We start from the raw sequence: 16,534 nt of genomic DNA, 5'->3' as shown, positions 1-16,534 counted from the left end.
ATCTGATGAGCAAAACAAAACAAAACAAAAAAAAAAAAAAAAAAAAAAAAACAAAACAAATAACAATTGAACTGTCCAAATCCTATAATTTGCTAGTGCTCGACCTTACAGCAACAAAAAGTGTGTGGTTTTTTTTTTTTTTTGGGGGGGGGGGGGTCAACCAACATCTAAGGGAAAATTTACTATAGCAAAATACATGTACTATATTCAGAAAAGCCCACCACCCTGGCGTTCTACAGACCTGAAGAGTAAAAAAATTAAAAAATAAAGAAAAAACGAAAAAAAAAACAAAAAACGATGTAGTGCTTTTGAAAACTGACGGAAGTACGCTGTCGGAACTTAGTAGTCGATTTAAGTAGAAACAGCAAGACGTTTCCAAAAATAGTTTTGCTCTCTACTTAAAATATTTTGCCTCTTTTCGAATAATCTCCAACATCACTTACTCGAAAATGTCAAGTTATACTTATATGAATTTTTTTCCCTTTAAGTTCAAGTCAAGAACAAATGGATGCATGTTCATATGTTTCTTCTTTTACTTGGAATTTAAATAAAAATCTCGTGTGTGGAATAAGTGTTTATAACAGCAGTGCAATTTCTGTAAAGTTTGCATCATTGATACAGTCAGGGTATCTCTCTATGATACTTCATTCAAAAACTTCATAAAAATCCTGACAAAGATACATACATGACCCGATGCATGTTCTGTCAAGACCCTATCTTTCAGTCCTCGCAAAAATGTTAACTTCAATGAGAGACAAAACTCAGACATACTGTGCTTCAACATACTAGTATTCCAAAATTTGTGTAAACGTTGATTTCAAAAACTTCAGAGAACTTTTTTAAAATTGTAATCGCATTTTTTTTTAAATCAATAACATCAAAAAGTAAAATTTTTCAACACTTCATACAACCATTCCTCGAGATGAATTAAAGAACATGCTTTTTGACATCGCAGACAACTGTTTAAAAAAATATAATTCGGAAATTTTCATAGTGATTGGTCATCTGCTAAAAGTCATTGTGATATCAGGATCAAGTGCTCTGAAGTTCCAGGTTCATTAACAATATTTAATGTAGAAATTGTAGTCTTTCAGGCCATGCCTTCGATCAATCTGGAATTTTCATGTGCACCTTTCTTAGCCGACCAGTTTTATGTTTCTTACAAATCAGAATATTCATTAAAAACTTCAACAGGAAAAGAAGAACACTCTCGTTGTGCCTTTTAATTCTAAATACATCGATAGCGTTTGATGTAGGAAGCAATTTCAGTTGTTTTTTTAGGGGGGGGGGGGGCACAGCGATACATTTTCAGTTGAGGGGGCACTATCATGCAACCACCAAAAATTCCTTGACGTTTTTATTGAGGGGGCACAAGCATATAGTATCTACGTTTTCTATATAGTACTCTATATATTGGCAAAATTATATGGGGGAGCACGGCCCCCCGTGCCCCCCTCCCGGTTCCTACGGCCATGCAATGTACATTTTCAATTAAACATTATATTCAATTATACATTATATATCTACTGGATATATGTGGATAAGCTCAAAATAAAATTCAACACATGTAGTCTGCTTCATTTGTATGGTTGCTGACTATAGATATTAAAGGAATCAGTAAAAACTACATAACAAACGTCAACTTCTCTTATTTCCTAGCTGACTGATTTGGTCCTAAACAATGCGATGAATTTTTAATCCAAGGATGTAATTCAAAACTAGAGCGAGCTCGTTGCAAAGCAACGAATAGGTCTTCCGTTGGAGCTGCGGAAGGAAGAAGTGACCTTGAGTCAAGGTCATGCCACATTCTAAAGTTATACATGTAAGCAATTTTGTAAGGGGAAGCAACTTACAATATTTCACTAGGAAAAACTGTAAAGGAACGTACGTGACCTTGAACATTCCAAATGCCTTGCGTCAAACCATGACACACTCTCGTCATAAAACCCAATCTGTGTGTCACCGACTTGAAAAGTTCACAGTGACACGTCATGTTCTTTTAGTCCATACATACAGTCAAAACATCTTATCCTTAGTGACCTTGAACTTGAGTCAAGGCCATGTCACACTCTGCATGATACCAGCAATGTTTCACTAGTACAAATACAGTTTCTCTGTCAGTGACCTTGACTCGACCAAATGACCTTGCATCAAGGCCATAACACACACTGGTTAAAAGCAATCCCAGTCTGTGAGTTTCTGAATGGATAAGTTCAGCCATGTTTTTTCAGATCATACAGCGAGTCGGAATAATTTGTTAGGTTTAACATAATGATTAAAAAAATCATTGAGAATGTTTTATGCCCAGTTTGGATAAGTAGTAAAACGTGGAGATCGGTCCTTTGGATGAGACCGTATAAGGTCTCGTGTCGGGGTAAGTGCTAGCGTGAAAAGGATCTCTCATGCTATAAATTTTGAATTTACCGGGTGGTAGTAAATACTGACAACCGGTAAGTTCAAAATTTACAACATGACAGATCCATGGCACTTGATTCTACCTCTGATTTCAAAAGATTTGCACTGTTTCTGATTTGTATTGTTTGAATGGTCTTTTAAACTTGAATGCTGCACAGGTGCTTGTGGACAGGACCCCCCCTCCCCTCAATATACACCCCGGGGTCCAAGAATATTTTTATTCGTCTTTTTCCATAGATTAATCTTCTAGTACACATTTACAATGTATTCCATATGAAAAATCCTTAAAAATAACGTAGAATTAACGTTTTATTAAAAAATCATACCCGCGGTATTATGAAATAGAGAAGGTAAGTCACTTCCTTTTGTTAACACTGGACCCCTCTTGGATATCGGGCCTAAAATATCATATACATGTACCTACCACATGTCACCAAAATATGTTATTATATCTTGTTTCATCGTCGCAAGCCACGGGTTTTGTGTCCATTCTATTTCCACAAACCCGTGGCTGCCTCCTTCAAATTTCTCTCGTTCTCATGAATATAAATAACATACTTTCAACCAATGGAATAACATCTAACGCTTCAAGTCAGAACCAATGAAAATGATCATTCTATCTTGTATTTGGATGTAACCATAACCACGAGCTGTACATCAACTTCGGTTCGAATTTCCTTTCTTAACGATTAACGCTATTCAGCGTTCTCACACAACGTCTAAATTCGAAACCCTGTATTTTAATGTAAAACCTTGTAAGTATTTTAGAATATACGTTACTCACATCTGTTCTTCAGGATCTATCGTATTTTTTTTTCAATAAATCTGCCACGCATAGCAAACATGATTTCATTATGGGCGCCGCCATTTAAGCGTACCAAAAATTGCTACAGAGTGATTTCATTGGTCAGGGTAAATCTGGCGTCACTTAATAAATATTCATTGATTCAGTCGCGAGAACGAGAGAATTTGGTAGGAGGCAGCCACGGGTTTGTGGAAATAGAATGGACACAAAACCCGTGGCTTGCGACGATGATCTTGTTTCAGTAGATATTTTTGTCTTTAATCGTCCTATTTAAACAGAAGACCTTAAATAGTGTCTGTGGCTGTCACTATTTCGGTGTTTTTCAGAAACTTGATCGTAGAATCAGTCAAAGTCCACAACTGGACAATAAACTGATAAATCGGCTACAGTATATTATCTGTTCACAGAAACGACATATTGAAACTGGAAAAAAAATAATCCAGAAGCAATTCATTTCATTGAAATTCTATCATGAATATTTTGTTTTAATCGATGGACTCGATAAATCAATAAACTGACCGAAGGAAAAACGTTGCACGTTCCGTAATATTCTGTACGTTTTTTTAAATTCTACATTCTACTTGCATAATACATGCACATGTACATGTAGATATATATTAAACAGAAACATAAATACCAAGCCCGTCGGCATTTTTTAAAAAAAAGTAATAAAACATAATTTGATTTGATCTATTTTATTTCATTTAAACTCTATTAATTTGTTTTAAAAGTATGATTGATCTTTTTCCTTTTAACATACACTCAAGGTAAAAAAAAAAGTATATATTGACTCGCGTAACTTTCATGGTTGTAGTTACATTTGAAAATGAAGAAATAATGAAACGTTGAAGGGACTGGTGTGTTGTATGGCTAGACAACGCCTTGCACATGCAGAGAAATTTACCACAGGTACTCTAGGACAGGTGTGAAACCCCTAGGGCATGCCGTTTCCTGCTCTTGCTCTGCTAATCCCTATACACAGGAAATGATCGCGACTAATACTTAATACACAAAGAAACAGAATATATTCAAGTAAACTTGGCATTGATTTTTTTTTCTTGAGTATTATTGAGAATAATAAGTTTTAGTGATATAACCCCCCCTCCCCCCCCCCCCCCCGTTTTAATTGTTTTGTGAAGTTCATCACCATGCACATTCCATCTTCTGTAATTGGAGAAATGTTTAAATTAAAAACAAACCACTGTTTACAAAGGAAGTAAATATCGAGGGAAAAAAATTGTTATACATGTATTTTATTGATATCTTTTATAACGTTCACGCGCCCACTCACTGCAAACGCTCACCATCGAATATTACAGCTTTCCGGTCATTCGACAATTTCAGGGAAATGCTTGCACATTAATACAGTAAAGTGAAATTATTTAAATGAATTATATTGTTCTAAATTTGGTTAAAAAACATGAACGGTATATAGAAATATTTTTTTCCTCATAGGAATGCTGAAAACTGTTAATCGGAACTCCCACTGACTATTGTTTAGCACGTGTATGTAACATTGCAGTTCGCATATAATTTGAAAAGAGAAGTTATTAGAACTTATATTTCCGACATTAAAGTTTGTCACGTTAAACTCTCAAATGACTCAGCTTATAAATAGTTTTCTTGATACTATTTAAAAAAAGATGTCGCTTTAGTATTGATATATAACTTAACAAAATTAATAATAATAAATAAAATTAAAAAAAAAACAAACGATTAAATATATTCTGCTTTACAATTTTTTTTTTTTGTTCATTCATTATTTTCACCTTTTGCGAAATACAAGAAAATACTTTCATAAATATACATACACTGCGGGATTTTAATTTGTTTTTTTTAAAGAGGGAATTTCACAAAATTCCTGTTCGGGGAGATAACTCCCGTTTGTTTACGATACTAGTTGATCGATGATTTAACCGCGGCGGGGACAGGTACTTGTAGGTGATGAATTTCCCGCGGAGGGAACGCGATTTACCTGTCTCACCTGGCCAAATCCCGCATTGTGTTTATACCGCGACGGGGCGCGGGAAATACGGGATCCGCGTTGCCTGTACTGTACATGTATAGTCAATCAGATTAGAAATACAGCGACTATCAGAATTTCGGGCCGTAAAAAAGATCTGATTTTGATTAGATTTCAGGTGTAGGCGAATGTGTGTGTACTGAGGGGTTAGTTAATTCATTCAAGATTTATTATATTGTTCGTTTGGACGAAGGCTTCATAAAAATATACACACTGCTTGTACAGGTACACACCAATGAATGTTCAGATTAATTCAAAAATCGGCGGACATTAATTTATTTTAGTTATCTAAAGGCAATGTTATTTCCAGAGACATTTATATTTTCTGTTTTTTGTCTCGAATTTTTCTTTTTTGTGATTTACCGGTTTACAAAGGCCTGTGATTTAACAGCTGTTCATAAACGCTGTCAATTAATAATATGATCAGAGAAAACGAGACATCTCCCGGTAATTCATTTCTTATGGAAAATATATGGATTGACATCTTAGTATTTACCTGTGTAATTACGATGTTACAAACCGTGACGATGACTGGCCAGAAGGACTACCCGTTATGAAAACAACTCATGATCAACTCAGCGGACCTATAATGGACTTTAATATATGCTGTAAATCAATAAAATCATTTCAGTTTAACCGATATTTTATTGCAAAGATAATGGGAAAAAAAGACTTGGGATTTAGAATTTTTCTGAATTTCAAACGCTCGATATGCATATATTTGGGGCGCTCTTGCATATGCACTTATAAAACGTGCATGTTCTGTACTTGCATGCATGTACATTGTATGTATCTGTAAAACCTTAAGAGAGCTGATAAATGTGTTCTGATTTTCAGGAAAAATAATGGGAACCTATAAATAATTACATGTTTATCATTTTGTTCGCATACAATAGCAAGTTTAGTAGAAAAAAAAATAATTTGTTCAAGGTTAGGTGTCTAATAAATTTGTAATATTCAAATACAGTTACGCATGTATGTCTCATTCTACATATTTTGGAAGCGCGTGTGAATGTAGGATTTTGTATTTCCATACGCTCGATATGCATATATTTGGGGCGCTTTGTATATATACAGTTGTACATTTTAAGGGCGTCCACAAAAGAACGTATATTAGATTACATACATGTACATTTAAGTTTCAAAAGTTCCATTACTAGTAGGAATTAATTAAGGTTACATATTTTGAATTTTATTATGAATAAAACAGACAATTAACTCGATATCGAGAAATAAATTGTTTATAAAAATAACTATGCAACTTTCCTGTAATTCAGTGAATAAAATATTAAATAAAATACACTAGCGATTTAATCAAAGATATTATGAAATAATCTGAAAAATTCAACATATTTATCCACTCATGACTTAGTTTACAAAATGAATTTGGAATGGCCATTCTATGATTTGTTTTGTGTATGACTAGAGGATGCTGGATCACACACGCCGATTGATCCCCGGTGACCTCCTTTGCCACGCGCTATCGAGGGAGGTGTTACATAATTGTAAACACACAAGGTGAATGTAAAAGGCGCACACTTAATGGCTGTAAATAGTCTATGCTTCAAATTTATGTTTTATTTTCTCAGTATATTGTTTGTTTTTATATGATAAGAAGAAAATGTTGTATCTTTTCCCCCCTTTTTTTTAGTAGACTGGTTTATTCGACTTTGAAAAAAATGAAATAAAACGAAAAGTTGTCAAAAAATAACTTGGAGATAAAGCACAAAACAATTCAAGAACCTTATTCTAAAGAATATTAGCATCTAATGTAGCCAGATTTATTATTTATAGTAAGTTTATTTTAGTTACACGCATGAAGAGCTCTCGTTTACTTGCTGAATGAAATCAGTTACCTGTATATGGGTCAAGCTTCTGGCGCATTTAAAACACAAGACTCGAACAAAATAACATTTTCCTGAAATCAATAAGATGTTGAAGAACAACTTTTTTAATGACAGCCATTTCGAAATATTTTCCGTTTTTGAGTTATAAAGCAAAAACTTTCAAGGGCTCCAGATCCCTAATTTTAGGGGCCAGCCCCTTTTTAGTGGTGTCAAATGAAAGGCCTTGAAATTGTGCACAACTTTTATTCTACATGTCTTATCAAAATATTTTTAGTTTTAAAGATACAAAGGAAAATATGTCTAAATTTTCGCTCGTTTAGGCGTTCTAAATTTTGACCCCTAATTAGCGCTATTTTGAATACAGAAGTCGAAAAACAAAAACCGATGTGCACAACTTCAGGTATCACACCGGTAATTGTTTTCACTATGTAATTCTATATAGAATAAAAAATCATTAAAAATCAGGTATTAGAATTCATGAAAAAATATTTAGCAGGAAGTGTTAAACGTTACCAGTCACATCAGCTGACACCAAAAAATAGGGTACCTACACGGCATTTTCTGATTTTTTCCATCCGCAAACAGGAATACCCTCAAAACCACGTGTATTCAATGTGTTTATAAACATCCTGTGTGCACCCCAGGAAGTGGCCTCCTATGCCCCGAAAGAAATAGTTCCTGTCAAAAACCTTTAATATTTTACAAAGTACATAAAATATCCTAAGCACAGATACCAAAAATGTAAAAATAGAATAAGGGAAATTAAAAAAAATTCTCACAACAAAAAAATATTTCTTTATTATGTATGGAACTACAATTGACTAAGTTCATTTTGATTGGTCAATTACCGGTGTGATACCTTGAAGGACCTTTGAAGTTGTCAGATTTTTTTCATTTTTGCACCTGAGATTTCTTAAATAACTGTCACTAACATCCTGAAGTCTGGGGATCTAATTCCCATTATTGCTGGAGATATGATGCATTTATCTCCCTTACTCCAGAGCTGTCAAGAATACATACTGAGCACTCTGACAGAAGTTTTTTGTGCATATTTTGAAGCAGAATTTCATCCTTAATAGACTAAGCCTGGCAACCAATTTTGTATCCGTGGAGAGTATATGCATTGTTCTTCACAACAAACAAAAAATAATTCACAAGTCTGAGACCATTATGCAATTATTACATAACAAAATTGCATTTTACCCTCCTAAGAATGACAAAATTTACAGAAATTGTTAAATATTAGGCTGATAATAAAATCTGTATCTGGTCAATTTATGTTCCAAATAAAGCCTAGGTACTTGTCTACAACCTGCTATGCAGAAGTTTATCTAAAAGCTGTGTTGTAACACAGGGCAGTCCAAATGATATCAGCATCTGGGGAGGTTCTAGACAGCTCTGACACTCCATTAAACTTGCTTTGATGATAAGAAAATGGAGAAAACAATTCAGATGTAATTTATTGTTGTGATTTATGTAACTGGCTTTCTCTGCAGACACATATTAGCCATGATATTCCAATTGAACATACATAATTATCCTCTTTTCATTGAATTACTCAGGAATTTCAAAGGTGTTTGATGAATTTGCATGATTAATTCAAGATTACAGCTTTTTGTTTCACCAAATTTACATAAAAATTCAACAATTAAATTTAAAAATATAAATCTTAAACATTTTTATGGGTCTTAACACTTTTAAATGTGAATAAATGCAACAAAGAAACTAATATCAGGCCATCCTCCATGATTCTTGGAGGTGGGTGGGTGTACAAAAAATGCTGATAAAATTTATAGGAAGTGACAAAAGAAGAACATGGCACTTTATTAGCTGAATTATGGTTATTCTGATATTTTGATTGTGTAAATATGTCAAATTTCTTCATCACTTTAATTTGTAATTTATTAATATTTCAGTACATTAATGTGTTTAACAAATCATGCTAAAATAAACATCCTGACTGAGACTTAATTTAAAAGAGAGGGTCAACACCTACATAAAAGTGGTAAAATGACAAAAAACATTCTCCGGCAAACTGAAAAATCTTGAATGTCAGCTGCGAAAGCATGGAAAAAGTCTAGAGAACCATAACAGGCATACCATGGTGCTAAGTGACATTCTGTACTATATGTGTGATGCATGGTTGGGACTCAGAATAAGTATTCACTCTCATGCCCTGACAGTATTTATGCATTTTTGGTCATAAGCTTCTTATTTTTGAAAAATTCTTAATAAATTTTATTTGTGCATTACTTTTGTTAGACAAATTTAACTCATTTCATTATTTCTATTCCTCCACTCCAGTAATAAATGAATCACTTAAGGTGAATAAAATGAAAGTAAACCCAGTCTCTGTAAAATTTAACACTTTTTAAAATCATGTTTTACTTCTTCACATTTTATCGCAGTTGTCGCTTTTGTTGAAAACTCATTCGCAAACCCAGAATTAGTCTTTTCTTGAAAAAATCAGCCTAAAGTGCTTTTACGGCAAAGTCTGTAGGCACTATAATTGACTGCGGTCATGTGGTGCACAGAGTTTAAAGTCATATAAAATAAAAAACCAACATTTTCTAACTTCTCTCTACATGTCAGATGCATAATCCTCCTTTGAAAGTCATAATTTGGAGTTTTGAGGTTAAAACATGACATATTATTAGTATTTTACATAGAAATCTGTATAAATTAATGTCAACCCTGCTTCTAAATTTAAAAATATGTGCTTTCACACAGAAAGTTCATAAAATGACATATTTTGTTGAAATATGCCTTTATAAAATTAAAACTGCCTTTAATATGGGTGTAGATGATTTTACACAATCACCTTCAAGGTATCACACCGGTAATTGTTTTCACTATGTAATTCTATATAGAATAAAAAATCATTAAAAATCAGGTATTAGAATTCATGAAAAAATATTTAGCAGGAAGTGTTAAACGTTACCAGTCACATCAGCTGACACCAAAAAATAGGGTACCTACACGGCATTTTCTGATTTTTTCCATCCGCAAACAGGAATACCCTCAAAACCACGTGTATTCAATGTGTTTATAAACATCCTGTGTGCACCCCAGGAAGTGGCCTCCTATGCCCCGAAAGAAATAGTTCCTGTCAAAAACCTTTAATATTTTACAAAGTACATAAAATATCCTAAGCACAGATACCAAAAATGTAAAAATAGAATAAGGGAAATTAAAAAAAATTCTCACAACAAAAAAATATTTCTTTATTATGTATGGAACTACAATTGACTAAGTTCATTTTGATTGGTCAATTACCGGTGTGATACCTTTCAATCCTTCTATTATCTAAATTCGGTAAAATTTCTGCTCCAGCTTTTGTAGTCTCGGAGCCTTTGTCTGGAAATGAAGCCTAATAAATTTTCATTTAAAGGGCAATAACTCAAAAGCGGAAGTGACTTTTTGAACTGTTTGACAGCATTCTGATAGAGTTTTGTAACGTCTATAAACTCTGCAAATTTGAGCAAAATCCGTTGAGAAATGAGCCAGATATGAGGTCTCAAAGTTGGCGTCTAGGAAAAAGAAGAAAAAACTAGAGCCCAGCTCGTTGCAGAGCAACGAATAGGTCTTCCGTTGGAGCAGTGACCTTGAGTCAAGGTCATGCCATATTCTAAGATGATTAATAATCTTTTAAGGGACTATCAACTTGCAATGCTTCGCCAGTAGAAAGACAATAAAATAATGTACACTTTCTCTTTCGTGACCTTGAACTTGTCCAGATGACCTTGCATCAAGCCATGACACACTCTGGCTATGACGCAAACCTATCTGTGTTACCGACTTGACAAGTTAACACATGTTCTTTCAGACCACACATCCAGTAAAAGCATCTTGTTCTTAGTGACCTTAAACTTGAGTCAAGGCCATGACACAGTCTGTATGATACCAACAATACCCATTCAGAGTGTTTCCAACTTGACAAGTTTACACATGTTTTTTTTTCATTTCGTTTCCATATAATTGTAATTTATTACTTTTAACTCGCTGGCTTCAAATTTTATTGTAAATATGTTTTATGTCCAATTTCGATATTGAAAAACGTCGGTGTCCTTGAGTACGTGTACAAGGTGCATTACGTTACCCTATCACATCATGTTTTATAACGCAGACCATACATGTTAAAAAAACCATTTTATTCATCAAAAATCTCTGCTTAATTATCTTTGCCGATTTCTTACAGAACTAGAGTGTTCCCAGGAACGCATGGTTTTAGCTTCAATAAAGATGTAACTAAGTCTAAAAGTTATCAGCAATTTATTTGCTACGGCATTGAATATAGTTCATGCCAAAAAAAAAATCCAGGGACAGTAAGACTGTGATAGAATCTAACAATCAAATAGAAATGCAAATCCTTAACCCCTGAAAGCTAAAATGGATATTAATGAAATTTGAATAAAGGAGATGGGTGAATATGACGAGCGATAAGCCTATAGTGTGACAAACATGAAGATGAAAAATTAAATTTCAATTATATCAAAATTTTCCTTGATATTTCGTCTAACATTAAAATATACTTTATATAAAATCTCTATAATTTGCAAAAATCCCTAAAAGATTGAAATTATTTGCCTGGGAAATATTAGACACACACTAAAGCGGGCAAAAAGAGTCATTTTCTCATACTATAATGCTATTTTTCGATATGAGTGGGTCTTCGCTCCACCTTTTTGAAAGTTAATCCTCAAAGTTTGCATAAAAATATATTTTTTTTGGTTACCAAAAATATGGAGCAATGACCCACTATACCTTAAAAATATACTTTTATGACATAACATTCGCATCTTTTCGAGAAATACTTGAAGTCCATTAAGTCAAGGGTCATATCACAAACATGATTTAAATGCCACTCTTCATCAGGACTTGTGTAGTCTAGTGGTTAGCGTGCTAGTCTCGAAAGAAAATAATACTCAGGATTTTTATTGCCAGGGTTCGAACCCCATGAATACCACATATTTATTTTTTTAATAAAAGAATAAATTTTGCCGAGAAATTTTTCCTCAGAAAAGTTTTGTTTATCGTAATTTCATAAATTTCAATAATGAGAACTTTACTCTAAATACTAAATTCACAAACTGAACATGATTTTTTATATATCTGAAGCTATAGGCTTTTTGCACGCTATGTTCACCCATCTCCTTTATTATAAATAATTATATATAAATTATTTAAGTATGTGATTTCAACAATCCTTCGAAAGAGGCTTCAGTCTATCATATCAGCAATTGTCAGTCTACACCATCCATTTTGGAATACCGATCCCGTTGTATTTTCATAGTACTTAAATTTCAGTTTTTGTGGTTTCCTTTATTTCATACAGTGTCAAAATACATTGTCATGAGCTCATAAACATGTATAACTGTTAATTATCAAACCCTGCCTCTGTAATTTCAAAAGACATAAGTTAAATTTAACCTTCCGCAGTATATTTTACAAAATAGGTCAAAGGTCAAGGTCAAGTGGACTGTAACGCTAGTATTATGACAAACAGTGCACATTCTAAATGGCAAAGACTTACCTCATAAATATCAAAATGAAGTTGTATATCGGCATTATTGGTTATTTTGAAAAGTAGGTCAAAGGTCAAGTTCAAGGATATCTAGATCGGAAGCCATGGAAAAATACAAAAGCCATAGTGTCAAGCTATATGTGCAAATTATCAAATCCATACCTCTTACAATTCTCGAGATATAAGGTGTGACAGACGGACGGACAGCAAGACAGACGCCAGGTAAATTGATCGCTAAGTGCTGCTCTACTCTGCAGGCGACACAAAAATGTTTGTTTGATTGTCTCTTTGTTGTTTAACGTCCCTTGAGCTGCCAGCATTTGCCAGTGGAGGGCTGCAAATTCAGACCTATACTCGACACTCAAGGCCATTGAGCAGTGGGGGATTTTTTTCATGTCGGCACCTACTGCTACACGGGACCTCGGTTTATACGGCCTCATCCGAAGGACCACACTCCACGTTCTGTAGTGAAATTGTTTGTTTGTTTGTGTGTTAACGTTCCCGTCGAGATTTTTCACTCATATACATGTATGGAAACGCCACCACTTGCCGGTGGAGGGCTGCAAATTCAGACCTATACTCGACACTCAAGGCCATTGAGCAGTGAGGGATCTCTTTCGTGCCAGCATCTACTGCTACACGGGATCTCGGTTTATACGGTCTCATGCAAAGGACCGGTCTCCATGTCCCGCACAGGGAGTCGAACCCGCGACGTAAAGATTAACTCCTTACTCCGCGACTTTAGAGCAAACGCTCAAACCACTGCGCCAGGCGGGCGACGTGGTGGTATTCGAAACCACGACTACGAATCGTAGGGGTAGAAATATTTTGATAAAGGTACTATCATTATGAAATCATGTTCTGACTTAAGCCTGTAGAAAGCAATTTCATTTTTTCTGGGACGGGGCACAATCAATCAATTTTTTATATATCTTAGCAAAAAATAAAAAATAAAAAATAAAAAATAAAACCATAATTGCGGGGAGGGGGGGGGGGGGGCACGACCATATAGCTCTAAGCTATATAGTGACTAAGAAGGAATAACTTGTCATTTGTCAAAGTCTTTTACCTAAACTCTTCACTTTTAATTGTCAATAACAGATTCTTGTTACAAAGTGAAAAGTATACATTTATATGTACATATTGTAGTACAGGTATCCATCTCATATGCATAATCTATTTAATCAATCGTTTTATCCTGAAGGGAAAGTGAAATCTCAATCAAAATTTTTCACAAATACTGGACTCTCTGATTGATTATAATATACATGTAAGAACGAATCGTCAGTTAGGACTGCAGGTTTGATAAATTCACAGCATGCATCTTCAGCCTTAATTAAAACGTTGTTTCGAAATATTACACTGTATCTATAAAAGCGTAAAATTAGAATTGACCTAAAGAATATTTTACACCACATGGGAAATGTTTCTGTGGAATCCGGAGTTTACAATTCTGATTGACAGGTGTAGCGCCGTGCATGGATTTCATGTAACTATGTGCAAATAAGAAATAAAGGGATCTAAAGAAAAGAGTTATTGTGATTGACATTGTAATCAAAACAGAGACAATTAAGAGTATTTTGGCTGTGCTGGCCTTTCTGACATTTGAAGTAAAGTTTAAGAATAACTTATCATTGAAATAAAGTTGTAAAAGTGTATTATCAATTATGTTCATTTTCATCATTAGATGTGTGCTAATAAATTTGTTATATTCAAGTCCATGTATATGTACTCCTTGTACATTTTTTTTTCTTTTGAACCGCGCGTGCAAGTGGAATTAAATTATAAAAAGTTAACATACTTCTTAAATGCATGGATTTTAGGTTACACAGTTCTGGACATTAGAAATAATTAAGCTTATAGTTTTGCCGATATTTTATCGTATGCTAAAAAATATGTATTACATAAAACATGTATTTTAAAAAATTCAGCACAATATAGCCTTTCAGATACTTATACATACAAATCAAATTACATATAAAATGAAATATTTTATTGAATATTATGATCTCTTCTCTGTAAACAGGCATGTTTTGAAGAGGACATTGAAGGCGAAAAGGGGCTCGAATAGACGCCAATTTTTTTTTTCTTCGGAAAGCTGTACAGTTATCTTGGGCGACATATCGCGTACAAGTACAATGTACAAAACAGCAGTGAAAATAAAAAATAATGAACTCAAAATTTAATTCTCTTCTCTCAATTATTTTGTGAAATATAATTACCAACAAATATATAAGTTTTTACCAGAGTGTATACAAAGCGACTTTTCAAGCGGTACATGAAAGCGTTTGACGCGTGACCAGGTACGTGTAATTGCTTTCTAAGCATGCAAACTCTGACTACAGTATCAGGTAGCACAGATTGCTGGCCTGTCAATCAAATCAGCAGCTATTGTTTTATTTTGGTATGATTGTCGGGCGGTATATTATCGATCTTAAGCTATAGGTAGATTTTGTGGGCATTAATGGAAAATTGGGAGTTTAATAAAAGCACATGTACTTGTCATATGCTGGAGTTACCAAACTATAGACGACAGAGTTTTTCACATAGCATGTTCAGAGTTGGTGTAATCATAAAGATAGCCATTTTAAAAAGAAAATAATGTAAAAGTGTTATAAGCAATGCGTCTTATTGTTTTCAAAATATATCTCTTTTGAATTCTTGTGTGCAAACCTTGTGTGTCAAGTTAGAATTATCTGCAGAATTAACTACACGCAATGAATCTCCGAAATTAAACATATAATAACACATACATGTAATTGAGAAATAAATCGTTTATTAAATACATGTACATGTATGCAGTTTAAAGATTAGGATTCATGAAATCGGGGACCTTTATACGTCCTTAATAGAATGTTTTGGATTTAAATTAAATCAAATTAAGATAAGAATAAATAATTTAATTGAATGACCCGGTATGATTTAAAAAATAATTTTCCGTAAATCATTGTGTCAGCAAAATGAATATAGAACGACAATGTTTTGTGTATGAGCACTCATAGCTGCTTCCTCGGCTACATAATTAGGTTACATAATTGTAAACAAACACAAAACCCGGGTATATGTGAAACGCAGTTAAATGCAGTTAAAGACTGATTTATATTTTGCTAACTTTTTTTTAAAATTTAATATAGTGTATGTTTCAACATTAAACGACGAAAAGATGTTTAGTTTACGAACGCAGGTCGCTGGTTCACACGCAATGGATCTCTTGTAATTTCGGCCACAATAATTTAAAAAGTATATCACCAACATGACCAACATAGATAAGATGAAATAATTTGAAAGATCCGATATGACTAAAAAAACAACTAGAATGAAAATCAGAGACAAAAAATGTTTACCCAGAAAATGAAAGATTTCTTTCTTCACGCAAGCTAGTTAAACATTTCAAAATAAGAATAATAGCTGAAGTTTTCCTATTGCAGAATTATTCTTATGGCTTTATATGATTACCGCACGTCTGGCATGTCCCACCCTAATTTTCTACGCTTAATTCATTCATCATGTTCATTTGACCATTTCTGATTTTAAAAAAATGTCGCATGCAGATAAATTGTGAATCGGAAATCAATTTCTTTAGAACCAAATCAATATTTGTTGCGAGAAGTAAATAATTCGATAGCTTTTGAAGATTTCAACATACATTTTTGTAACACGCATATTTGTAATAACCACTTTATATACAAAACAAAATTTCATTCTCTTATATGGTAATATGGATGTCGTAATAGATCTGACTGAATGCTTGACATGCCTGTTTCAAAAACGTTTCCTAAGTTATCTTAAGATATGCCTAAGTTATAACTTTAGAAGTTCCTAAGATTTATCACAGCTTTATCACGAAACAATCTTATCTAAAAAAAAAATTATAAGTCATTTCTTAAGTTGTGCCTTTAAGGACTAATAAAATAACATTC

The sequence above is a fragment of the Saccostrea echinata genome, unplaced genomic scaffold (assembly GCF_033153115.1).
Source record: "Saccostrea echinata isolate AGI-Se365-2 ecotype Australia unplaced genomic scaffold, CSIRO_AGI_Sech_v1 ptg000014l, whole genome shotgun sequence".
Taxonomy (NCBI): domain Eukaryota; kingdom Metazoa; phylum Mollusca; class Bivalvia; order Ostreida; family Ostreidae; genus Saccostrea; species Saccostrea echinata.
Note: the sequence above shows the minus strand (reverse complement) of the source record.